Source organism: Ambystoma mexicanum, chromosome 6q (assembly GCF_040938575.1).
Source record: "Ambystoma mexicanum isolate Mex_15411 chromosome 6q, UKY_AmexF1_1, whole genome shotgun sequence".
In the NCBI taxonomy this organism is placed as follows: domain Eukaryota; kingdom Metazoa; phylum Chordata; class Amphibia; order Caudata; family Ambystomatidae; genus Ambystoma; species Ambystoma mexicanum.
Genome location: NC_090937.1, coordinates 1,387,283,929 through 1,387,311,602, shown reverse-complemented (window position 1 = coordinate 1,387,311,602; position 27,674 = coordinate 1,387,283,929).

The following is a 27,674-nucleotide window of genomic DNA, read 5'->3' as shown; positions in this document are numbered from 1 at the left end:
GACCCCATATTTCAGGAGGCGGTCGGGCAGGGCATTTGTCACTTTTTCCAAGAGAAGAGAAAGGGTTGGTTGCATCCTACTCTACTCTATTCCTACACTACTCTATGGGAAGCCTTAAAGTGTGTTATCCAGGGATATGTATCACTAAAGAGGCAGGGATGGGGATTGCAAGCCGAAGCTGATTTTCTATCGGGTGCAGAGACCCAAGCTCGTTTTTCATGAGGAGATGAAGGTTTTTAGAGATGTTAGGTGAGACGATATGGTGAGGGGCAGAAAACAGGGAACCTGCTACCTCGGATGATAACATCCGAAACCGCAAGGTCACATTTGGGGGCGATACAATAGCCCACTTGGGGGCTCTTGCATTTCGATGAGGAAATAATGGGGGTGATGGTGGGTTATTACCAAGAGTTATATTCCTCCAAAATTAGGGTGGGGCAGGCTTCCACTGATGGGTTACTGGATCAGGTTGGGTTGTACTGGGTGGTGCAAGAGGAACGACAGTGGTTGACCAGACCGTTAAACGAGCAAGAGCTACATGAAGCCATCAAAGCATCGCCTGCAGGAAAAACTGTGGGGCTACTGACTTTTATAAGGCATATGCTCCACACCTGGTGCCTCACATGTTACATATGTACCAGCAGGTACTGCAACAGGGCTCCCTGCTCGAATTGATGCGTGAAGCTGGGGTTATTCTATTATTAAAGCTGGGAAAAATCACAGAAAGCCTGGTGTCCTACCAGCCGATCTCTTTAATAAACATGGATAACAAAATTCTTGCCAGAACCCTGGCTATTAGACTCGCCCCGTTAATGCCAAGATGTGTCAAAGCAGATCAGGCAGGTTTTATGCGCGGGAGGTCCACATCACATGGTCTGCATCTGATATTTAGCCTACTCGCTGCGCTTGAGAAGCAATCTCCAGTAACTGCGGCCCTTCTCGATGCCAAGAAAGCATTCAACTCGATTGAATGGCCTTTTTGATTTTCGTTGTTGCAACGCATAATAACCAGCATAGAGCTGGGCGAGGGATTTATAAAACTGGTATCACTGTTATACGAAGGACCTGTAGCGAAGTTGCGGATAAATGGGAGGATTTCACTGCCAATCAAGATGGGGAGGGGCACGCAGCAAAGATGCCCGCTTTCTCCCCTTCTGTTTGCACTTTCCATGGAGCCATTGGCAGAGCTGGTTCGATCCAAACACATTGACAGAGGGGTACAACTGTACACGCACAAACTTGCCGATGATCTGATTGTGTTTGTAAGGGACCCCAAAACAAATTTAGCACCAGTTATGATGGATATTTTAGAATTTGGGTGTTTTTCGCGGCTTAATGTGAACCGATCCAAATCTGTGCTGTCTCCATAAACGGATGGAACAGAGGGTTCCAAGATCGGTTTAATTTTTAGTGGGACATAGACTACGCACAGTATTTGGGGTGAATGTAGCGTGATCCCTGGAGGTGCTCTATTGGGAAAACTATGGGGCAAAATTAAGTCAGACTGTGGAGACGCTTGGGAGGTTTATGCCTTTGCCTTTATCCCTATATGTAGGATAGCACTAATTAAAAGGGAAATCCTGCCAAGGTTTTTGTATATTTCCCTTAATGTGCCAATGGCGGATCCCCCAACCTTTTAAAAACACTGAAGGCACATAAAATTAGGTTCTTATGGTAAGGGAAGCATGTGCGGGTGCGCTGTGGCAAACTCATTGCCCCACTAGATAGGACGGGCTCCCGCTCCCTGATTTGGAGTCCTACTGGGTGACAGCACAGGCCTCGTTTGTAGCATACTGGTATAACTCGGTCCAGGATAGAGCACATGTCCAGATCGAAAGGGCGATATTCACCAGCTCACTTCTTAGGGCTGTGATTCTCAACTCGCCGCAACGTGTGACAAAAGCATGGAATGTGGTCGAGCTTACTTCCGGGGCATGGAGGCGCATCGAGGGAAGGACACAAAGTGAAATCCTGTACTCCACTCTCCTCCCTTTCAAGTTTGTGCCAGGGTTCCCACTGACAGGGAAGAGGGTTTTGTGCAGTGCATTGACAAACTGGGGTTTGTGTGCTGGCTAGATCTGTTCCCAGAAGGCAGTTCATGACTCTTGAGGAATTTAAAACAAAGGGTGATGTTTCGTTGCTTGATATATTTACATATTTAGGTTACAGTTGAAATACAGGTTTGCTGGTTTTCCTGGGGAGCCCCTGCTTGCGCAAGTATTGCATGAGGTGATCAGTTCGGGAATTAAGTCTAGGATGGTCTCCAGGCTATACGCTTGTATAATAGATAAACCAGCAAGTTGGGTGGAGAACTCGCAGGGTAAATAGGAGAGTGCTCTGGGAACATCTATTTCTGATGATGTAAGGAAGTATTGCTATAGACAAACACGGAAGGTGGCAATCAACAGTAACTATAAATTAATACAATTCATGTTTCTCCATCAGTTTTACCTCACCCCAGTAGAGATCCACAGGTTCTCCCCTGAAAAGTCTGATGCATGTCTGAGATGTGGATACTGCCCGGCCACGTTTTTACATCTAGCATGGTTGTGCTCAAATATACACATGTTCCGATCACAAGTTTTTGACACTGTTCGGGGGATAGTCGGGGAAGTGATGACGCTATCACCCATGGTGGCTCTGCTGGGCTAAAGTTATGAGCTTCCAAAGTATGTCAGGTGGCTGCTGGTACTGTTTCTGTTGCGTGCAAAGAGGAGGGTGGCCATGGTATGAGAGGATGGTCTATAATGTCATGATATAGCGACGGAATATGGAGCCATCACGCACCCAGTGTCAAGGCCTAATGACATTTGGGGTCCCTACATAACTTATTTGCTATTGATAGGGAGTGAAACCTCATTAAAATCTGACCCACAATCTGATAGATAGGATATGAACTCTGGCTTCTTTGTCTTTTGCTATTAAGTTGCACTCCTGTATTGTGTGGGGTGAAGGGTAGTATGCATTGCTGTTTTAATTTGTTGAATTCGTATTGCTTTCGAAACTTTAATAAAAAGAGTTCAAAATAAAATGATCATCTTCACTGGCCTCATTACGAATTTGCCGGTCCGGTATGCTTGCTGGTACTGTTGTATCCGGACTGGCAAACTCTGAATTGTGCTCGCGGGCACCTTTCATTCTGTCAGGTCTGACCTGGCGGAATGAAAGGCACCCGCGAGCACAGTAAGCCTGTAGCACCGGCCCGGTAATGTACCATGTCGGTGATGTACCATGTCAGTGCTACAGGCATCCTCATTCCCATTGAGCCCAGTGGGGCTGAAATGGGAATGTGGATCTACCAGTTCCGACACCCGCAAAAGGGCAATTACCAGGCCCAACGGGCCGGAATATCCCGGTAATTGCCCATTCCATTTTCAGAAGTTTGACAGCAGCCTGTCGGTTTTACCAGCAAGGCTACCACCAAACTCCTAATCAGGCCCAATGTATGTTAAATTTAAAACAGTTTGCTCATCATTGTCATAATGCATCGTTTCCTACACACTGAGACATGTCTTTACAAGGAGGGTTGTTTGTTAAACAATTTAAACACATACATTTTGTCAATTTAAGAATAGAATCTAGAGAACATTACATTTAACTGACAGAGGGCGATAGTTCTTCATCTTCCATGTTCCCTCCATGTCCAATGGGAGAGGAAATTGTTGGCTGTAATTGGTCATCTGGATTCCAGATCCTGAATTGGTTGGTAGCTCTCTATATTACAGATATGAAAGTACTCTTTGTAGGTGCTCATTTTGTACAGCTCATCAGTTTCTTAGAAACCATACTGGAGGCAGAATATGCAAGTTTTGTTATACTGGTTCTTGGCTGAATATACTTTTCGGTGGTCAATGATTTGTATAAATGGTTACTCGATCTCAGTGTAATTGTACATCATTTTTACTGTTGGTTAAGACTGCCCTTGAAGAGTGACAAACGCCTTCATTTGTTGGTCCTTTAACATTTCTTGTTGGTTGCAAACCTTGAATATTGAAGCTCTTGATACATTTCGTTTGTAACGTTTGTACCTCTGAAAAAGTGCCAGGCATTTGTCAGCGAACAGTTAAAGGGAGGCACTTACCTAGACCCGGACCCTCAGGGAATACAAGAGTGAGCCCCAGCGTCGAAGGGGGCACAGGAAAAAAAAACTTGCTTAGTATTGAGGATGACTGAAGCTCCCACCAGGCTGACTCTGACAAGAAATGGAAGAACAGTAATACTTCATGTTATGGGAATAGATTTTACCAAAGTGGGCCCGATATAGTCTATACTTTGGCAATATTGCGGCAAAGAACATAGAAGTGAGTTCTCAAAATTTCTGAGATTTGTTGGACTGGCCGCGTTCATGGGACAGTTACAAGGCTGCACACAGATAATAGAAAACTGACTTGTGTTGTATGTGAGGAGGAGAAATTAAAAGAACACCATTCTCCCATTCTCATAAACTTGACAGAAATGTAAAATTGAAAATTAACTGCGACAATGCAAAAACATAGGCATCCTACCGCTTCTCAATCTTACCGGTAGACTTCTTATCTCCAATATCACACATTGAGGAAGCAGAGGGGCCCAGTCTTCAGCAAGCAATGGAAGCAGGTGCTCCAGAGGAAGGGGGGTAACCCCACCCATATCCCAGGACAGTTTAAAAACTAAAATGGTGGCATGGCTAAATGTATATCTAGGTCATGGACATCTATGTCCACCTGACCCAGAGTTCATGGTCCGATTACAGAGCAGTCCAGCCCGCAAAGTCCAGGTGAAGCCCATGTTACTAAGCACTAGGCAATGGGAAGCAAAACAGGATTTTCAAAGGCAGCTATCCCAGCCATGAGGACAGGAAAGGAACGACCTGCAAAACTCTTGTTTGGAGACCCTGACTGAGCTGATCCTGGAAAGGATGAGATTCAGATGAGTGGTGAGGTGAGAGCAGCATGACATAGAGTGGAGGGAGAGTTTGGCCTGGAGAAAGCTTTTGGGGTTAAATGAGAAGAATGGATTGATCTAGTCACACCAGAGAACAACCGTAGGACAGATGCACTTCTGATCTATAGGGATTTCAATGCGCAGAAAGGCTTGCCTGTCATATTTGAAGATGAGGACGATGTTTGGGGGTGTCCGATGGGCTATGGTGCCTAAAACAAAACCTCTTTATGATCATGGCTTAGAACTTGCCACTATTTTTGCTGAAAGAGGTTGCAGAGCGGATAGAGGGTGACATTCTGGTTAGACCAACATACCGGGCTTTGAATACCTCTAACCTAATTGATTATTATCTAAATGATATAGGGCATTGGTGACTGGTAAAAGCCCTCTCTGTCCTGAAACGATTAGAAAATGACCATAATGCATTAACTATCTCACTGTATTACGCAATACAAGCAATCCAGAGATATCACCAATCGAAAGTTTCTATAAAATTAATAAATGGTTGCTGTTTGAAATGGAATTCAATTAACAGTACAGAATTCAGGGAAGATTACAGCCCCACACTTGCATCGCAATAGCAGAATTTTCACTAATGTTTAATTTGGTTTTTACAGCCCTTTTTTACTCGGCCTTCTGAGAATATATGGGCTGCTAATATGCTGAAGAAGAAAGGATGGTTTGTTAATGATGGTAGGCTTGGCAAAAAAGACCTTCTGAATGCCACTTATATCTAACCATTAGGGTAAAACAAAGCAAGTTAAACTAAGGAGATATGTGTATAAATTACAATTAACTTAAAGAAAGAAGCTGAAATTGAGTCACGATGGGAGGAATTAAGAAAATGGACTTGTGAACATGATAATAAAAAACATTTAGACAATAGTCTCACATGGGAGTTTAAATGTTGATTAAGACCCAGTTGTTAACTTTCCAGGTACCTTATGGTTCGACCATTTTAGAGCAGTATTTAATACACCCCCTTGTGAAAGTTCTATTCCTGTTAATTATGAGATTCTCAACATCACAAATGAAACACCCTTGTCATTGTCGAGTGATGAGATAGTAACAGCCAATAACAACTATAATTTTGGCAATAATCAGAGAAGACTTTGTGTTTTCGTGACACATTTTACAGCTCGAGTGACGATGGGAACAACAGTGCTAGCACTAGCAATAGAAATTATCGTAAAGGTGGAACAAGAGGTAGGGGTTACCGAAGGCAAAATCGCTGTGAACAGGGTAGGCCTTTTTTAGATCAAGGCACATGAAGAAGCGATTGGAACTATGATCCAATCAGAACCCAAAGCTAAACCCCAAAACAATGGCAGTCAATTTGCCCAGTTACATTTTGAGCACTGCGGAAGAATCCATACTCAATAAGGGCCTAAATTATGTGATCACCAAACATCATGATCCTTTGGAATTTAAGATGGAGTTTCAACAATTTATGCGTTAAGTACGCCTTAAAGAATTCTTTGAAGGTCAAGACACTATAGGAAGCAGTAACTACAGCAGCCTTCGAATCCTGTCTACTTTTAATGACCCTTTGCATAGTTTTTCACATTAATCTATTGTCTTTAAAAAAAAGATTTTGGAAGAAGTTTCTGAATTGGAAAGTATGGAAAGAGGGGTCCATTCCAAGTTCAGCAAAGAACAGAGACTTCTCATGCAAAAACCAGCTAGAAATAATCAGGTCATAGTCTGTCAGGCGGACAAAGGTGGAGTGATTGTGTTGCTGAATCGACCTGACTATGTAAAAGAATGTAATAAATTGTTGCAAGATAAGAACAGCTACCGGGTATTACTTTAAGATCCTACGGAGGCCATGACTAAGGTGATTAATGACAAGGTAACCATGGATTTTGAAAACAATATGATCGGAAGACATGAAGCAGAATATCTTAAAAGAGGAAATGGCAGAGTACCCATTTTTCTATCTGCATAAATTCAATAAAGGCCTAACTAATCCCCCCAGCCGACCTATAGTTTCCGGAGTAAATTCAATCCTCGAACCTTTATCTAATTTGGCTGATGTTTACCTGCAACCCTTTGTACATAAGATGAAAAGTTATCTAAAGGATATGATTGACGCAATAAATAAGATTGAGGGTGTTGGTTTAACTCCAGGTTTACATTTACTTATATGTTTAGACATCCAGTCATTATATACCATCATTCCACAAAACACCACTTTAGGGGTTGTCGAAGAAGCCCTTCTGGGACGGACAGATAATCATCCTGTAAGCAACAGTTTCATTCTGTGGTATATCAGAAATGCGCAAAACATGATTTTATTCCAATTTGAAGGTATATTCTACCAGCAAGTTGAGGGTAATGCTGTGGGGGCAGCCATGGCCCCTAATTTAGCAAACTTGAACGTTGAAATGTTCAAAAAGGTGACCATTTATTCGGATAATAACCCGTACAAAAATAAATTGCGACCTTGGTCGCGTTATATTGATGACATCTTTATTTTGTGGGAAGGCGACAGGGACTCTGCAGAAGAATTTGTTTCATGCCTTAAACAGCAAAATAGGTATTTGAAATGCACTCAGGAAATTAAAGATTTAGAAATAAATTTCCTTGATATTACAATTTTCCATCAGGCAGGTGCTCTACGAGTAAAACCTTACAGCAAAACTACAGATCGCAATGCAATTTTGCATTTCTTTAGTCATCACACTAAACACATTAAATGCAATTTAACTTTCGGACAGTTCTTAAGGTTAAAACGTAATAGCAGCCTGAAAGAACATTTTGTGGACAGTACGAATGTGCTCCACATTAAACTTGTGGAACAATGTTATCCCTAGAGACTGGTTAAACAATCAGCAAAACGGTCATACAATAATAACCGTGAGGCCTTGTTAGAACAGCCCCCAAAAGAAAACAAGAGACATAACAATTTTGTTTTTCTGAACACGTTCTCGGATTTATCTTATGAGATCAAGAATGTTTTTTTCTAAGAATTGTAAAAAGGTATATAACAAAGAAAGTCCAACCACTTTGGTAGCATTCAAGAAAAGTCAAAACCTAAGGAATATCTTAATCATAAATGACATTTGAAAGAGGAGCCAAACCATAGTCAAACAAACTACCCTGTCGGGGTTACCTCTGGTTGTGGGCAACCACCCGTGTGGGTATTGTGTTATGTGTCAATTCACATCAGCAGACAAAGAAGTCGACATTGAAATTGCCTCCTAGTGGCAAATCACAGAATTTTGCAATTGCAATAGCATTAACGTGGTTTATATGATCACATGTCCATGCGGTCTACATTATATAGGGAAGACAAACTGCAAATGAAAGACTTGTATGATTGAACATAGAAGCTACATTAAAGCCAAGGTTTTACGGGCACCTATGGTTAGACATTTTGTGGAGAGAGGTCATTCCCCTGAAGATTTCAGATGGGTGATTTTGAAATGAATACATGGCACGGGAAAGGAAATGACTGACCAAAAGCTAGTCACTCTTGAACAAATATTGATTTTCAAAACCCGTAGCCATATAGCCGGGTTGCATGAGAACATAGAATGGCATAATGTCCGACAGCGCTAACAATTAATCATCAGTACTCCACAAAGAGCTTTTGTGCTTCTCTTTACTTAATATGCATCATCTATGTAATAATAAAAAAATCGAGTCATAAATTAAAAAAAAATTGTTTGAGATACATCAGGTGTATTGCTCTCTTGGTTTTTGACTCTTTAGATCTATATTTAAATGCAAAATGTGTGTTCTTTGAATTTTTTACCAAGTAAATCGTGAATTCAAACATGCCTTTTGACCCTTGGTGTCTGAGACACATCAGGTAAAACATCCTCCCGCTTTATTGACTCTCTAGGTCATAATACCATCTCCTTGATACTTTACGTTTTAGCCTATACAAAAAAGCATGGCTTTCGAACATGCATCTGGTTTTTTGGATCTCACATGAAAATTAGTCAACCAATCCGGAGTGGCAGATCTCGAAAAAACAAGAAAAATATGTTTATTATTTTGGTTGGTTTAACCCATGTAATGATAGTGGCCATTTAGGTTATTTGTCTGAGTTTGTGCAGCCAGTTAGAGGCCAACAATCACTGAAAAGAAGTACATTCTGCTATATAAGGCTCTGCAAACTTCCTGTTCTTTTTTGGGTTTTGTTAGGTGGCGAGGGAAGCTATTACACACAACAGACACACACTGAGATGGATTAGGAGGGTTTATTGAACATTTCAGCAAAGTTTGGAGGAGTAGATTTTATTTTTTATTGGTCTGTTGACTAGCAACATCTTTTTAAAATCACGTTTCTTTTCTCGCTTTTCAAACTGTTTGTTCACTGTCTGTTAATGTTATTTTGTTAGTTTTGCTTAAAAGATTTCCACATTTTATATGTTACCCAGACAAACAACAAATTCAAAAAGGGCACTTCCCTGTTATGTGTGTCTTACATTGTTTTTTTGTATTGTGTCATATTGTAGTAATCGTAGTTGTAGATTGTAGTTCTAAATTGTAGATTGTTATTGTAGCTTGTAGGGTGTATTTGTAGGCTCGAGATGTAGGATTGCTTTGTTTGTCCCCTTGTTTGTCCACATGTGCTTGTGTTGATTCTCACAGTGCTCGGGTTCACATGTTCGTGTTCACACATATGTAGCTCTTCATCTTTGTGGCTCTTTGAATGGTGATATGACTTCCATTCTTTGGAGTTTAAGTAGAAGAGGGCTGGGGGAGGAGGAGGAGCTGATTTTCTCCTCACAGGAGTATGAGGATTTCCCTGTTCTTTATAAGGAGGGAAGGAACCTTGCACTCTTGGTGAGTGCCAGTATGTGTGCCTTGGCCACATAGCACTACCAATCATGTGAGCCAGTGTGGGAGGCAGATGCGAGTGGGGGGGCATTTGAGGCAGTTGCAACAGAGACAATCATGGAGGCACAGGAGGGAGGGCCTCATTTGGAGAAGCAGGTAAGCATATCTGTCATGTAGGAGAGCAAGCGGCTGCTACAAACACCCTGTAGAAGGTCTTTAATGTGGGTATTGACTGTGTGGAGCATGTTATCTCTACCCAGCAATGCAGTAGGGGAGAGAAGGGCGGATATAAAAATGAAGAGCAGGTAGCCACTTCCTGTCAGGGCACAGGGAGAATGCCATGAGGAGCATCAGGTAGCAGTGACCTCAGCCTTCCATATATTCCATAAGGTCCTGGGTGTCAGACTATATTGCCCTGCCTCCAGGGAAGACTGTGAGTGGTGTGGAGCCTGAGGCTTTCTGCACAGTGGTGGCTTGTGGAAACCAGGCCAAATGGGGGTACAAGGGAGGTGTCAACGGAGATCAGGTCTTAGGGCCTCATTACGAATGTGGCGGTAAGGGGTTAACGGCGCTGTTAATCCCTTACCGCCGCATAACCAGGTCCCATAGCGAGTCCCGCTAAGGACGGCTGGTTTTACCAGCCGCCCTTTGCGGGAGCCTCTAAGGGACCAGGGAGCTAATAACGGGCCCGTTATTAACGGGCCCGTTATTAGCTCCCTCCCCATTCCCATTGAGCCCTATGGGGGCTCGAATGGGAATGGGGATGGGTATTTTGAATGGGGACTTACCGGGTACTCCAAGGTTGGAATGACCTGCTAATTCCCCATTCAAAGAACCCAGACCCGGACACGAGTTTGGAGGCAGCCATGGCGCTAATAGCACCATGGCTACCTCCAAACTCGTAATGATCCCGTTAGAATCTATAGAATCATGTATGCTGGTGGGACAGGAGGTCTGCTAGAAAGATAGGTCCTCAGAGGCTAGCGGACATGCTGCCACCATAACTTCCCACTATAGTGGTGGTGAGATGGAGCGCCCTAGAACATGCCACACTGGTGTACAGCACAGACCTTTCATCAGGTACACTTTGGCCAACCCTTGCATCTGTCCAACCTGCTCAATCAGCATCAGTGTCAACTGTGGGCAGCAGCATGCCCGTTTTCCTGAAGCCACTCCACAAGTAGTTGGGGGAGGCGCACCACCCCCAACAGCATTCATCTATGGGCATGATACCCTGGATCAGATCATGCAGCATGGAGGCCATTACAGACTCTATTTCCGGCTGTATGTTAGTGCTGGGGCTGGAGCACATAGTGGTGGCAAAATGTCTGAGCAGGCATATGAGGAAAACCACCCTTCCTTCCTGTAGGGCGTTGTGCAGTGGAAGGAATTTTACAGTCAGGACGGAGGAACTGGACTCACAGTGGGGCTGCCCTACTCCACCTCTGAGATTTTCAGAAGTCTGTGAGAGTGCTGGAAAACTTTTGTGAACTGAGCACTCTGTAAAACTTCTCAAGAAACATAGGGCCTCATTACGATCTCGGCGGTAGCCTTGCCGCTATTGGCGGTATGGCTGCCGCTGAAATCGGGTCCGGGTCCGGGTTCCCAGAATGAGGAATTACCGGGCCATTCCAAGTTCGGAGGGCCCGGTAATTCCTCCTTCTAGGAACCTGGGCCCGGACCTTCCCCATTCCCATTTCAGCCCCCATAGGGCTGAATGGGAAGGGGAGAGGGAGCAAACAACGGGACGATTACGAGTTTGCTCCCTCATCCCCTCGCAGGACCCACTCTGCATGTCTGGTGAAACCAGACGTGCAGACCGGGTCCCGCGAGGGGACCTCGTAATCAGGCGGTACGGGGTTGACGGCACCTGCACCTTTGCCGGCGCCGTTAACCCTGTACCGCCTGGATTATAATGAGGCCCATAGTCATTGACTATTCCATGTGAAAATATCATACATACTGAAGAGATTGCACTGGCTATTCCCTGTGGATCATGAGACCTTTTGACAAGTGTGTGATCAGGATTTGAAAACATTACTTGAAGTGTAGTCAATACTATGCAATGTGTCCAGGATACAGACTCACAAACATTAGTTCAAATTTCCTTTTCGTAAACACCTTGAAAGTGTCTGACCTGTACTGGTTAATGAATCATTGTCATCATTTTACAAGCTTTTGTATTCTCCCAAAGTCGTCTGCAATCATGTAATTGTATATGTTTTTTTAAAAATAAATGTTAATTGCTCTACATGTGGCACTGCAAAGCTTCTCTTGTGGTTAGAGACAATAGCCCCAGCTGTACTAAAAACTCTGTTGAACTGTACAATTGTGGGGAGGAACTTAGAAATTATACAGCAGCATGTCCAAGACTGTGTCAATACTGTAACGGGTGATAATCCCTTCTCTGAGATAAAATGTTCAGTACTGTGGCATCACGAATCGATCAATATTCTGATTTCTGTTCATGATGGCACATCTGTATTCAATATGTCTGAGTCACTAGTGGGTGTCATTACGAGTTTGGTGGTAACCCGCCGGTGCTACCTGTGGGTTTCCGCCAAACTCGTAACACGGTTATGCCGCCTGATATCCTGTTGCCACCGGGACATTACAAGTCCAGGAGGCACAGGATGTCAGGTGGTGGAAAGTGAATATCCCCATTCCCCTGGAGTCCCATAGGAGTCCAAAGGAATGGGGACATGGAAGCAAATGCACTGTTGCCGGTGCTTCTGTGAAAACCTTGCCTGCAAGAGTCGGTGCCCCCAGCAGGTCAGACATTCAGGGAGTAACGGGCCCTGCAGGCATACTTGTAGTCTGGCAGTTCAGAAAAGGGTACCTGTACGCTGCTACCAGCACCCTTATTCCTGGACAGGCAGGCTAGTAATGAGGCCCACTGACTTTGATGTCCCACAGAGTCTCCTTGCCATAGACATCTGTTTCCACAGTGCTTTCAGGAGGTATTGGTGATATTGCCAAATCAGTGCTACCATCATTCATGCATTTGACATGGGCGGTTTATTTGGTAAAATATAATTTTGTTGGTAGTCTTGATACTGCCAGCTTTCTTAAGCCAATTGATGTTCTAAGTACTGTTGCAGAGCATCCTTGCATATTTGCACAGCGTGCATTGTGATTTATTTGGCAAGCCCCATCCCCTGAGGAATGCGGTTGAAAAGCAGCCACTTTTACTTTGAATCGTGGATCCAGAAAGAAATGCAGTCGGTACTCACCATTATCTTTATTCCAGCTGGTTCACGCTCGAAGTTGGCATAGTTTATCTTTGGCATGGTAAGCCTGGCTGGAATGGGAGATGATCTGCTTGGATACAGAGATCATCAATTTGACATGCATATAATTCTTGATAAAACGTGTGACCACAAGCCGAAGGACAAGCACACAGCAGGGGACATGCATTTTCCTCATATCACAACAGGGACATGTGTTTCATTGTCCTGCTGCCACAAAGCCTAATGCAAATGATGACGCTTTAGTCACTGTGCTTCCATTGCCTTCTCTCAAATGTTCACACCCCTGTAGTTTCTGCCCTGAAACCCTTGCAAGAACATGGATGCTTGGTGCTGAATTACATACACCTTGCTGAGGACAAGGCCGCCAATCTGTTTTGATGGCCATTTAGTTAATGCTCTGACCACAGGTCTAAAGCTCGTTGGTGAATTAGAATGTCTGTACTGTGGACTGCTGTAAAGTCCACCCAACTCTAGTCATAACCTCATCATAAAATTCCAGCACCGATGCACGAGAGAAAAAATAATTAACATCTCAATGACAAATGACTTTTGCTATAATTTGGAATTCAGTTTTTCCCACATATGAGTTTGACAAGAAATCTATTGCAGGTATTAAAGCCAGGTTAGCATCAGCAGGATTTTTCGGTCATCGTACTTGGGATATTCCTGGTCATGCCGAAATGCTTCCATAACACTGCCCTGATGTAATGCCTGTGTTAATGACCACCTGCCTCTCTGAAAGCAGCCTGAAAATAAATGAGAGCTTCAGCCACAGGTCTCCCTTTAAACCATGCGGGCAAACTACAGCCAAACCTTTCAGTACGTTTGTCCAAGGTTTTTCTTTGACAAATCACCCAAATATTTCAGGGATTTGTATTCATTACAGTACAGCTCCTGCAGGCCTAGTAACAGTAACATGAAGTGATATACTGATGCCAGTATATTCTAGAATTCTTTATTAATGTTGTATTATAGTGTAGCCAAAAATGTGACTTTTAATAAAAGAGAAAACATTAAAAGAACACATTTACAAGGTTTAACCTCGGTGCCCCATAGAATAAAATGGTTACAGTGATGCTATTTCCAAGATATTAGCTCCAGGTTCATCTCTATTGTCTACCTATGTGCACTGAATTATTACTCTCTGACAATATCATAATGTCAATGACACTAAGTGTCTTTTTGATCTTTCTCCAGTGTTCTGTCAGGTGATAATTGAGAGGGATATTGTTGCCCTCCACAAGTCGCTGCCATAGTAAGTCCTGATGAAGAGAGTCAGTTCTGATCATGTCGGTCCTAGAGAGCCTGCATGTTCGACTTACTTTGGACCCACTTTGGTTCATTGTAGGACCAATGTTATCCGAAGTATCCACGAGATTGAATTTCAACCTCAAATAAGCCATACGGATATAGGAATTAAAGTAATTCTCTGTGGTACAATCCCAGAACTGGTGTTGTCTCCTGTCCATTGATGTAGTCTTTACTTGTGCTGTTTGCAGCTAAGTTAGTCAATGTCTTTTCTCAATCACATTCTTGTAAGTAGGCCTTCATAGTACGTTTGTATTTTTGATTGCAATAAGTAGGGAAAGTTCAGGCACAGTTTCACTTCCCACCAAGCACCATTCTTCCAAGTTATTGTGCAGGTGGCTTTGTTGTTCAAGTCCATTAACTTTTTTTTGTTGCTGCTGTTAAGGCCTTGTGCCAGTGGAAGCTATTTTGAGATGTTATGTTTTTTTTTTTATAGCACATTCACTGAAAACACTTTGTTAAAGGGACGTTATGGTTAAGTTGCACTAATAAAAACCTATGAAATTCAATGAAAACATGTTGTTAAAGGTACGCTATGGTTACAAGTAAAACCGAAAACCCCCAGAAATTCGCCAGTTATTTTAATCCTAGCAACCATTACACGTGCCACCTTTGTGCACTGCTAAGACTAACACCCAGGACATGAAAGATGACATCACAAATGTCATTGATGACATCACTGATGTCATCACATATTAAATTCATTTTAATAAACAGTCCGTACAAGGGGTTGAGTTTATAATGTTAGAAACAAGATGTTAGGGGTGATTGGGAGATCTAAAGGCTAACCCGCTTGGTACACCTCCTAAGCACGGTGAAACATAAGTTGCATTCGACTTAGGAGCTGCATTCACTCATGCTGCTTCTCGCAGATATCTTCTAAGAATTATTTTCCTTTCTCGAAGTAGACAGTCAAAAGAATGTGGATGGGTTGTCGTGTTTTTCTCATGAATGGTCTGCCTGTTACTAGGGTTTGGAATGCGAAATGTGCGGGCAACAACTTTAGTAATGACTTGATGAAACAGTATGTGGTAGCACTCATGTCTCTAATTTGTGTGTATTCACCAGTTGTATCTCCCGGACATCTACCATTAAGCATAACAAATCCATGGTTTGATACGTAATCGTTTCATTTTGTGTCCCTTGGAATTACTTAATGATTGATTAAGAATTGCCTTCAGGATATTTAGTGCAGACTCCAATTCATTTGTTACTGAAAAAGGTAATTTTGCATTCAGGTCTCCAAGAATTAGGATTCATATCGGCTTAATGTTGTCGTAGTCCTCCATGACTGTATCCCAACAAGTCATGATTTCCATTGTGTTCTCCAATCCTGGTGGATCATGTATATTATTATCATGGTTGAGACATGGTTTCTGGGCCATCCCTCTTCAATAAGGCCCCCTAGAAGGTAAAACGAGTTACCCAGAATGTGTTTCATAGACACTGATTGATCCTTAGGTCAAACGAAAATGGCCCCTGCCTAGCCAAGGTCTGAATGTGGTACCTAGAATGTTCAGTGTGCTCATTCCTATGCTTGGCATGCATCTAATAGGGTGGCTTTTGTTGAGAAAAATAAACAGCTTGCTGTAAGGTACCAAAAGTAAGGCTCGGACACATTGGTGGCAAGTTTTTGGATATAGACTTTTATTGATCAAGAAAGGTTATGAAAAAAGCTTCTCTGTCCTTAAATCGAGGATGGGTTTCCCTGCCTCAAAGAAACTAGTGAAAACAGTCAGGATGTCTAAACGCAAGACAACTCTGTCCCAGTTATATCGCCAAAACCTATCTCTCTCCCTCACACTACATACTAACAAAATAGTGCAGGGGTGATCTTGCTCTAAAGAAAATAGCATTCATCAAGGCAACATAAATATTCTCAGCCAGTCAGGCATCCAAAAGATTCAAATTAACTTTCAAGAAAATAATGTTCCAACACTTGGGATTGCTCAGTTCCCCTAGACTTCAAAAGGACAAATGTCTTTTCAGTTCCTTTGCATACAAAAGCACAAGTGATTCTCCAGAAGTACACCAAGCTCCCCCATCAAAAGGGTTTAAACCCCTTTGAGTCCAACCTTCTTTTTGGGTGCATATCCCATCATTGCAATACTTGAGGGGTCTTTGTATAAACTCCTGCCGAGACTCAGTTGTTCCATATATTTTCTTTGTTTTTTGTTTAGGGCTCCAGCCCCTGCTATTTATGATTATGGTCTGAGACCCTTTCATTTTTGGTCTCTCCTTTGGGCGTGGGTCTCAGACTCGCAGTGGAAACTTTGGTTTGTTTGGTTTACTCTCCTGCCAAAAGTAGTGTTCATTGTTTCCAATCTTGCTTTCACGTGGAGTCTCTGACTCCCTAATATGTATTTATGTATGTGTATTTATTGGTTATGTATAATGCCCCTATTTGTAATGTGCCTATACACACGTGTTTCAAGACATATTTTCTACTTTATATGGTTGCGGATCCCAGACTCGCAATTGTACTAGCCGGGCACACTCTCCTGCCAAGCTAAGTTTTCACTTGTCATGTATTTATTAATGACTGGGATATCTTGCCTATTCCTTCATCGTATTTCTTTTAGTGTATTAGTCCACAATACTTCCTCACCCTCATTCGGTCCTTTCTGTGCTTCACCCGGCTTCCCCGGACCTCCTGTCAGTCCCGACCAGCACACGTACCTTAGCTCTTGGTTTGCGTCTTTTGGATGGTGGGATTCCGTCTCGAGGCACCATTAGCCCTTTGACTTGCTCTCAGTTCAGCTGTTTGCCTGCGGCGTCAAACGTCCTTCTAGCAGTCTGCTCTCACTTTGGTATTTCTGCAGACACTGTTAGACACTCCAGCTTCTATTCGGTAAGTGAGCTTCTTAGTAGCCAGCTTGCAGGCTACATTCATTCTCTCCCTTTCACCGGCAAATGGCGTTTTGTCTTTGTGTCAGTCTTGCATCTCTGTGTGCTGCTTTCCATGTAACAGTGTTGCTTCCCCGATCACCGCTACCCGGAGAGATTCACTTATGGCTCTCTGCTTTGCTACATGTAAACTCCTGCGTTGGGAAAGGGAGTTGTTCTGAGTCAATTGGATTTGTTAAATTACTAGACTGCTCTCTTCAGTTAACCCGAGTGATCTTCATCCTCGCAGTCTTCTTCCTTGTTTCAGTATGTGGTTTGAGATGTAATAAGCACATTTCAATACTGGCAAGTAGTTGGATTGATTTCACAATAAAACATCAGTCCTATCAAGGAAGATGGGAGGAGAATGTAATTCCAAAAAAGGGTTTGAAAGACTCAACAGATTTATACCGCGCCTCTTGAAGATGATCGTCCCATATGGGGATTCCCTTCTCAGGATATCCTCCCACTGTGCATCACCCCGGTGTGATTATTGCACTTATAGACACACCACACTTGAGGGTTTTCCCTTCTGTATATATTGATACCTCTGTATATATGTGTATACTTCGACCTTCTGTAAAATTCTGTGTCTATGCTAATTTTGTAACCTGTATTTGTAACTATGTAAGCCTTGCATTTTCATTCTGCTGCGCCCCTTTACCTACGGGTTTGGTGTGCATAACAAATAAATAAACAAGCAAACAAACAAACAAACAAGACCCCTGGTTAAGGTCTCCCCCTAGAGGATATGGGATAACATCCTTAGATTCATCACATACCTTTCCTCTTATGCTACTGGTTTTCCCATCTCGAACTGAGAAGCAAAACAAAAAGTCAACATTACCTTGCTTCTTGACCTTCTGGTGTTCCACACGAAAGAAAAAAGGTTGGAGATCAAGACACCAAAGCATAAATCGGGGTTTGTATTCTTTTGTAGGCTCTTCCATTTAAGGGTTGAATTATCGGTAATTAACCAGCATTTTCTACCAGTGAGATAGTAGCTTAAGTATCCCACAGCCCATTTGATGGTAAGAGCCTCTAATTCAATTGTTGAGTAATTCTTCTCCCTAGGTAAGAGCTTGTAGCTGATGAACAATAACTGATGATTGATTTCTTCATATTCTTGGTCAAAACAACTTGTAGGCCCATCTTTGAGGCATCAGTCTGAAGAACAAATTTGTTGGTGAAATTAGGTGCTATTTAGACTGGGGCATTACAAAGTATAGATTTTAACGTGTTGAAGCATGCCTGATCTGTCTAGTGCCAATTACCTTTCGGAGTTATTCGTTCAGAGTTGTCGGTGAGACATGAGGTTATAAAACAGACATGTGGGATAAAATGTCTATAATACCCCAGCAATCAAAGAAAACCTCTTAAGTCACATTTTGTGTTAGACATGGGTGCCTCTTCTACTGCTCTAACCTTTTTAATTTGTGGTTGTAAGAGCACTTTACCAATAAAGAACCCTAAGTATCTGACAGCTGATTGGGCAAAATGGCATTTATTTGGTTTAGGAGTAAAACCGGCCTCTCTTAAGGACTGGGTGACTTCATAAAGGTGTATTCGGTGTTCCTCCCCAGTCCTACTGTGAATAATAATATCATACAAGTAGGCCCTGCAAAATTCAGAAAAGGGCATAAGCACTTGTTGCATTAACATTTGAAAGGTTGCTGGTGCACCATGTATTCCGAAGGGCAATACTTTGAAATGAAAAGGAGTAGAGAAAGCTGTCTTTTCCCTATCTGATGGATTCATTGGTACTTGCCAATAGCCCTTAGATCAATAGCGAAGAGGAACTTTGCTGAACCCAGGCGGTCAATAAGTTTGTCTATCCTGGGCAGAGGGTCATTATTAAATTGGGATACAGCATTTAACTTTCTAAAAACAATACAGAACCCCCACAATGGATCTGTTTTTGATACTAAGACTATTGGCGAGCACCAGGGACTCTGAGTTCTATTATATAAGAGGCCAACATTTACTCCACTTCCTGTTGGACTATCTCCCTCTGGCTTCTGGTATTAAATATGATTTTAGGTTGACAACCGTATTGGGAGGGGTACATATAGAGTGAAAAAGAAATGTTTCTCTCCCAGGTTCACTGTCAAAAACATCCGGAACTTGGTTCAACATATTTTGTAAGACCTGTTTTCTTTTGGAACATAAATCTATGGGAACTAAGTTGATTTCATCTCTTTCCCTGGTTTATAGACTGGCCATTACAGCAGAGGTGTTCCTGACAGGGTCTTTTCTGCACTCCTTTAATAAATTAACATGGTCACTTTGGGTAATAGCCATTCGGTCTAGTTTTGACACCTGATAATTATAAGGTCCTGTTTATTCCAGAAATCTATAAGGACCGTGCCACTGCAAGGTCTTTTTTGTTCTAAAGTGGGGAGAAGCACCAACACTTGCTGGGCAATGGAAAAGGAACAGGTAACAGTGCTCTGATCATAGCGGCTCTTTTGTTGTACCTGAGCTCTACTAAGATGTGAGTGTACTATTGATGTAACTATGGCCATATGCCTTTTCAGGCGTTGTGCTGTTTGGGAAAGGGGTAAGACAGTCTTCTCTTGTTCGTTCCAAGTTTTCTTCAACATTTCAAGGACATCTCTAGGCCCTCTTCCAAAAAGAAGCTCGAACGGTCAAAAAACCCAGGGATGCCTGTTTTTCTTTGGAAAGCAAGAAACAGGGTCCATGGTACCATAGTGTCCCAATTTCTCCCATTAGCCTCAACTATTTTTCTGAGGATTGTATTTGGGGACTTATTAAATCGTCTACTAACCTTTCAGTTTGTGAGATGGATTCAGTCCTAAGTCAGTGGTAATGAATTGTCTTTCACCGGGTTCTTTGATTAATTCACTGCTACTGGCAAGATCAAATGCTATTGATTCTGTTGCGGAGACTGAAGGAATAGTAGCCCATTCCCAAGCTCCAGAAATAAAATGATTCTGTGGCAGCCGTGCTGGTTTTACGGGCACGGCTACCGCCAGTCTCATAATGAGGCCCAGTGTGTTTTAGCGCAACATATATTTTTTGGGGTCAGAATGTCCCAGGTGGAGGAGGGCGTCTCAGGTATTATACGTACATCATGAAAATCTAAAAATATAGTCTGAGAACTGAACAAAAACTGAGTTATGCACAAATGTAAATAAACTCCCCATTGGTAGCTGAACAGAACATTCAGGCTGAACAGGCTCAGGTAGAATCTAAGATGGATGCCAGGATGCTGGAAACAAAATGGCTTCTGGACCAGATGTTAAAATATATGACTCATTGTGAATCCAGAATGTTCTTTGGCAGCAGTTCACTGTAGACAATTATGTGGGGGATATATTTAGAATGTCTTGGCAGGCAACTCTGACATCGATGGGTCATGGAGCCGGCTAAAAGTCTTGGAAACTACCAGTTAGACAGAACAGCTGCTTAAACTTGCAACACATATGATGAGCTCTTGACGTTTCCCACATTATCGCCTGCCAAGTGAAGTTGGCAGGTCTGGACAATCAGAGGGCTGTTTTCTTGGCAGACGATAAAGGATTTATAATGAGGCTCAGTTTAATCTCACACAAGCTAATCAGATCATGTTTCACTTAACTAGTGCATGCCAAGTTGATGTCATGTGGGCTTGGTGATTGACTAGCAAGCCAGCCAATTGGAGAATGGGAGTGCTTATATGTTGGCTAAGAGAGCCAATGAGGAATGTATCCTGAATTTGCATGAAAAGATGAGGTCATTGAAATAGTCCTATAAAAGCACAATATGATGTCTGCTCTCTGCTGCTGTTTCTGGTGTCCTGTTAAGATGCATTAAAGACAATTTTGAAAACAGCCCAGGCATCCATCTGCCTCCTTATCCAGTGTCCTGTCTCTGCTGCCTGATCCACAGATGTCAAAGCTTATGAAGGGGGTAGGAACCCCCAGTAAATTGCTCTAAAGAAGAACAGTGTAAATCAAGGCAACATAAATGTTCTCAGCAAGTCGGGCTTCCAAAACATTCACAACAATGTTTAAGAAAACAATGTTCTAAGACTGGGAGGTTCCTCCTATCCCCTAGACGTCAAAAGGACAAATGTCTTTTCAGTTTCTTTGGGGATTCTGTAGAAGTACAACACGCTCTTCAATCCCAGGGCATTAAACCCCTTTGATTCCAACCTTCTTTTTGTGTACGAATCCCAGACTCGCAATACTTGAGGGGTCTTGGTATACTCTCCTGCCAAGACCCTGTTGTTCTATATATTGTCTTTATTTTATTGTTTATGAGCTTTTTTCTTGGTCTCTCCTTTGGGAGCAGGTCCCAGACTTACCATGGAACCTTTGGTTCAATTGGGTTGCTTATTCCTTATTATTAGTTCCTTATTTCCAATATTGCTTTCAAATGGAGTCTGTGACGGCCTTATACTTTCTAGTTTATATGGGTGTAGGTCCCTGACTCACAACTGTTGTCTGTAATAGCCTGGTTCACTCTCGTGCCAAGCTATGTTTTCACTAGTATTGTATTAAGTTGTCATTCATTTATTAATGGCTGGGGTATCTGCACACTTGCTTCTTCATATTTCTTTTAGTGTATTAGTCCTCAATACTTCCTGGCCCTCATTCAGTCCTTTCTGTGCTTCACCTGGCTTCCCAGGACCTCTGTCAATCCCTATAGCCCACGTACCTTAGCTTTTGGTTCACGTCTTCTGGGCGGCGGCTTTCGTCTCAAGGCTCTGGTAGCCATTGGACATGTTCTTGGTTCGGTTGTTCATCTCTGATGTCCTGCATCCATCTAACAGTGTGTTCTCATTTCAGAATTTCTGTGGACATGGTAAGATGCTCCTGCATCTATTTGGTAATTATTCCTCACAGTACCCAGCTCGTAGGCTACATTCATTCTCTCTTCTTCCCTGGCAAATGGTGTCTTGTCTCTGTGTCGGTCTCGCATTACTGTTTACTGCTTTCCAGTTGACAGCGCCGTTTCCCCGGTCACCACTACTCAGAGGGGTTCACTTCTGGCTCTCAGCTGTGCTACATTTAAACTCCTGCATTGGGAAAGGGAGCTTTTCTGAACCACTTGGATTTATTAAAGGACTAGACTGCTAACTTTGTTTTTCCAGAGCGATCTTCATCCTCACAGTCCTCTTCCTCATTTCAGTACATGGTTTCAGATGTAATAAGTCAATGTCAATACTGGTTAGCTCTTTACTCTGCATAAATGAACTAGTTGGATTGGTTTCACAATAAACCATATAAGTCCTATCAGGCAGATGCAAGGAAACTTCAATTCCCTAAAAGGGGTTGAAGGACTTTCAACAGGGTTATACTGCATCTTTTGAAGATGATCATCCAATCCTCCCGCTGTGTACCAGCCCCAGGCGGATTATTGTGCCGTAGACGCACATCCCAGACCCCCTGAGAAAGGAATCGCCCTAGAGGAGAAGGAACGCCATGCTCAGATTCATCACATTGGCTTCTGATCATCTAATTTCTCTGTACCCACCCTGACTCCTAGCTGACTCCTCAGCAGTTCCTTCCAGCACCCACTTTTGTGGAATAGCTCAGTCAGATGGCTGTGAGTGTGTCCCAAATTCTATGCATGGTTAGTGTTGTTGCAACTCAGTCATATATTTCTGTGAATGAGATTAGAAGTTGTACATACATAATGTGTGTGCCCGTGGACAGTAGTACTGAGTGGTATTGAGACATCAGGGATTTGGGAGGCCAGTGCACTTGGTAGATGCACCCTCTGCTTGGTCCACCTGTCAGGTGGAGAGCACCTAATTCCAGTCCCGGGAGCGCAATAGGTTCCTCTGGAGGCCTGCATCTCAGTGTATTAGTGTACCTCCATGAGGAAGAGTGGGTTAAAACTATAGAGGTTGGACTGCTTGACGCTCTAAGTAATCAATTTCCTGCCAGTGTTTACCTCCACATATAGACCTAAACAAGTTACAAAAGGCAACTTATCATGGCAGCACCAAACCCAGCAATAGATGCATTCCAGGCACTGTTTTGGGCCAGGGGGCAGGGCGAACAGTAAAAGGGATGCATTGCCGTTTAACAGGACCCCATTTTAATATAATCAATAATAGTCTAAATACATGGTGTGGCTCAAGGTGTGAGCGACACCGCTATGTTGTCTAAATATTAGTAATTATGGGTAGAATTGAAGGCCTGCGTGGTAAATGCAGCATTGCATGCACTTTTGCAATACTACGGAAATCCCCCACATGCCCAAGCTCCCAGAAGCACAGCTCACACCTTCAACCACCACAATGTGTATTAATTCTTCCAAAAGTGTTGCAAAGATGTGTTTCTCACCGAGGAGGAATGTGCCCTACAAGGCCACGATCAAAGACTGACGACTGGTGTGCATGGTATCTCACACTGGCCAAAGCATGACCTGGCTCACTCCCAGGAGACCGCTAATTATAGCCCATACAACTGGCTAAACCCTAAGAACCCTGAATTCCATGTTACCAGGTGTCCTTTGACCGCCAACCCCAAAGTAAAAAGTCCTGAAATGTACAAAGAGTACAGATATGGCATATTGGCTAAGTGACAATCGTGTGATTTGTATTGCGAGGTGCTGGGAGGGATAATTTATAGTTCAAAACGAGGGTGGAGACCTTGGAGCCAGATGGTAAAGAGGGAGTGAGTCAAATGTGTGTGTGAAGGTTAGAGTGCCCAGAACCTCCGTTGGGTCCATCTTAATGCCTGCCAAGTACACAGTATGAGTGATAAAACAAGCTGTATAGTACGAGTATAATAACATTTATTTTCGGACTTTCGACGAGAGAAGAATATGAGCCCTGTAGCACCCACTTGATGGAAGACACGTGACGGAAGACGGATGGATGGACCTGGCTGGAACCAATGGACTGCCATCCCTTATGGATAAAGTTGGTACATGTATAGGGTCCAGTCAATCAGCCGCGCAGGTTTTTACTGTATGTTGTCCCATCATCATTATGCTGTGTACCTTTAAAAGTTTCTGCTTGTACCTCTCTTTGACAGAATGTTCTTATCAGCAGAGTTCTTTGCTGTTGCTCTCATCTGCGTATGAGATGAAAACTTGTTATCCTCACAAGATCGGCTTGCGCCTTTCTTCCCTAGCGGGTTGAATTCTCTCTGGTGTGAGTGTTTATGGGCATGCCCTCAATTGGTTACCCTGACATGATCCCAGTGCCCGCGTACATGCAGAGGTTTCCGGGCTGCACCCACCTACAGTGACTGGCCTCGAAAAAACAGGTGTTTAGAGTGGTTTAGCAGGAGCCATTTTATGAAAAGTCCTCTCCGCTCTTTGAAGCAGTGCGCGTCTCTTAGGAGAGTCCAGGCAGGTGTTGGAACCCCATGACGGAGGAGTTCGGGTGAGCACGCTCATGTGAGTAGGTTCTTGTAAGAGATAACAAGTAGGGGACAGATGCATGGGGAAGTATGGAAGGTGCAAGTATGTGGAGAGCAAAGTCATTGATGTGACATGGATGAGGTCAGGGTTATTTGTTGATAAAATTCGTATTATGAATGAAGTGTTTCATTAAAGTATTATAAGGTAAGGCATTCTAAGGTAAGGGAAGGCAGGGAGCCCCTCCTCAGTAGGGGATTAAAGGTGGTACCGCAAGGCAGTATAATATTTAAAGGAGGTATATGGAAATAAAAAGTAGTTGTATTGTGTAAGTAGTATGCCTCGAACAAGTTGTTAGTTAAGCCTGTTGTTTTAATTTTGGTGGTTGTGTTTTTAGGGTGAAAAACAGGCTCTTGAAGGGGCAATAATTGTGTGTGTCATGGTGTGGTTTGGTGCTGAACGATTGTCTGGAGTGGTGTGTGTGCATATGGAAGGGTGAGAGAGAAGGGTGTTGGTTGATTTCCTTGTTTTTGTTGTTACAAGCAATTGGCAGCGTGCACTGCACTTTAGAGGGACTCTGCAGGGCCAGAAAGAGATAGACGTCACTAGCATGGGGGGAGGAACACCAATAGAGCACTGTATCATGACAGGGTTGGGAAATATCATAAGCAGTGAATCGCGGAGACAGGAGGAGGGGGATTCCCTGCCCATGGCCAGGGCAGGGCTCACACAACAAGAGTATTTCGAACACATGTCCACATTTCTAGTAACAGAATATAAGGGGGAAGCAGTTACAGGAGAGAAAATAAATTCTCGATCTTTGACGCATGTTCGAAGATGCAGAAGATCAAGGGAATGGGTTGGAGGTGCCGAGACAGAAAGATGGGAAATGTAGAAAGGGAGAAGGAGAATACAGGGGCACCGGTGGAAGGTAGGGGATTCAATCCCTTGACAACATATCCTGCAGAAGGGTGTACTAATCCAAGCTAAATGGCCACTGTGATAGGGATCACTTCGGCTGCGGTAGGGTCTCCCACAGCCCCAGTAACACCACAGGCTACCACTACCTCACCTCTATATACCCTATATTTCTAGGGAGTTTGAGGATAGGTTGACAGGATTACTAACAGAATTGAGAAGGATGCAGACATCCCAGAAACAGCAAGGAATATAGTTGCATCGAGAGAAGGGTCAGGAGAATGGAAATCAGGGGGACTGCACTTAAAATGGAGGATAATGGGGGTATAAGACATGCAGGTGTTGGAAAAGAAAGAAGCCCGGGTGGTTGGATTATCCTGTTAGAGGAGAATACAATGATGGGAGACAATGTGGAGGAAGCGGATGCTGATACGTTTACTGAGGATCAGAGTGAAGGAGAAGGGAGGGGTGAAGAGGTGGCTGAAAATACCCCCCCAAGTATAAGGTCTATGGGCGGGGCAAGGCAGGTTGAGGAACAGGGCTGGTATGATGGCATTGGTAAAGAGAATCAGAGTTGTGAAGACGGGTGTGTGAAGTAGGGCAAAGATGCAAATGCCACTCATACAAAAAGGGCATGAAGAACCCAGTATGTGTCCTGACCGAAATGGATAAAAATTATTTAATTAAGGCACTCCCACTGCTCACAGCAGACGCGAGGAAGTGGATATACAAATTTGTAAAGCAAATAGCAGAGGTGCCCAATAGGGGATCTTAAGAGCATGCTGGTCGCCGTAATTGGGGATCAGGCTGGGATCAGACTGGGGATGTTTGGGTTAAGGCTGGATACCCAGGACGATCCACATGATGGAGCACCATTTAATGGAGGAAGGGCAATGGTATGGGACGCACTATGAAGGGTCTTCCCATGTACCCCTAATTTATAGTCATTGATCCAGCGTTCTAGGGGGGATGATGAGGATCCATCTAGATTTATTATTAAAATGCAAGAGAAATACAGAGTTGAGTCAGGAGGGCCATGAGATCAATCAATACTAATCTATCTATTTTATTTTAAAGAGTGGCTTGCGAAGAAAGTACAGAAGGCACTGAATGAGATTGTGGGTATTGAGGCGAAGGGGTGGCCAGAAATACAGAGTATAATAGTGCATTATTGTAAAAGGATTAAAGAACTGGAGAGGGAAACATCTAAAGGAATCAGGGCGATTAAGCAAAATTTGTGGAGAAAAAGTTAACAAAGGTAGCAGTTCAGATACCTGTACCAATGCCAGTACAGGCGGAAGGAACAGAGAGTACCCAGAGAATCGTGAGGGCCAGTATTGCAGTGCTCTGGGCTGAAGGAGGACAATGACAGTGGGGTGGGGTGAAACAGTACCCCAGTCCACAGTGGCAGCAAGGGGGGCACAGTGAGGAAGAGGGGGATTTTGAGGAGCAAGAGGAGGAGGGTTTGGCCTCAGGGGAGGTGGGTTCGAACAGTCTCACTGTTGGAATTGTTTAAGGTGGGGGCATTTCACAAGGGAATGCAGGATCTGGTCTGCAGTGGAGTATTATTATGGGTTGAAGCAACAGGGCCAGGGGACCCAAGGACCCCAATGACCAGGGTACCCACAACAGGGTCAAGGGTATCAGAATTAAGAGTATCCATTGGGGCAAAACCAAACCTGTAATCATGCAGTCCCAAGCAACGGACATACAAACGCGGCACCTGGCACAATAACAGCAGGGCTGTGCTGCCGTGGTGAACAGAGTACCAGGTGAGGCTGTCGCTCCCTTTTGGGGAGCAGCAGTTGTGGGAGGTAGCCCCTTCTCAATCCCTGGAACAAATACATATCCTGATTAGGACAGCCCACAGAGATCAATCGCGTGTCCAGTCTTGTTAATGACTTCCGACCTTGAAGAGGAACCTTTGGTGTGGCTGGAGATAGGAAATAAGCAATTCATATTCATGGTGGACTCTGGTGCAACAAAATCATGTATCATTAAGGGAATTTCCACTATGAGGAAAATATCTTGACATGCAGGGATTGTCTGGGGCTATTTGCAAGGTTCCCTATACTGAGGAGTTAGATGTAAAGGTGGGAGGGAAGGTAGTACAGGTGGTCCTTACTATAGTCTGAGAGTTCTCCTGCCAATTTACTGGCTGGGGACCTGCCCAGGAAGTTAAACATGACTATATCCTTTACAGATCATGGTATGGTCTGTTCTGCGCCTGTGATGTGTGCTGTAAGGGCGATGTTGATAATACACACAATG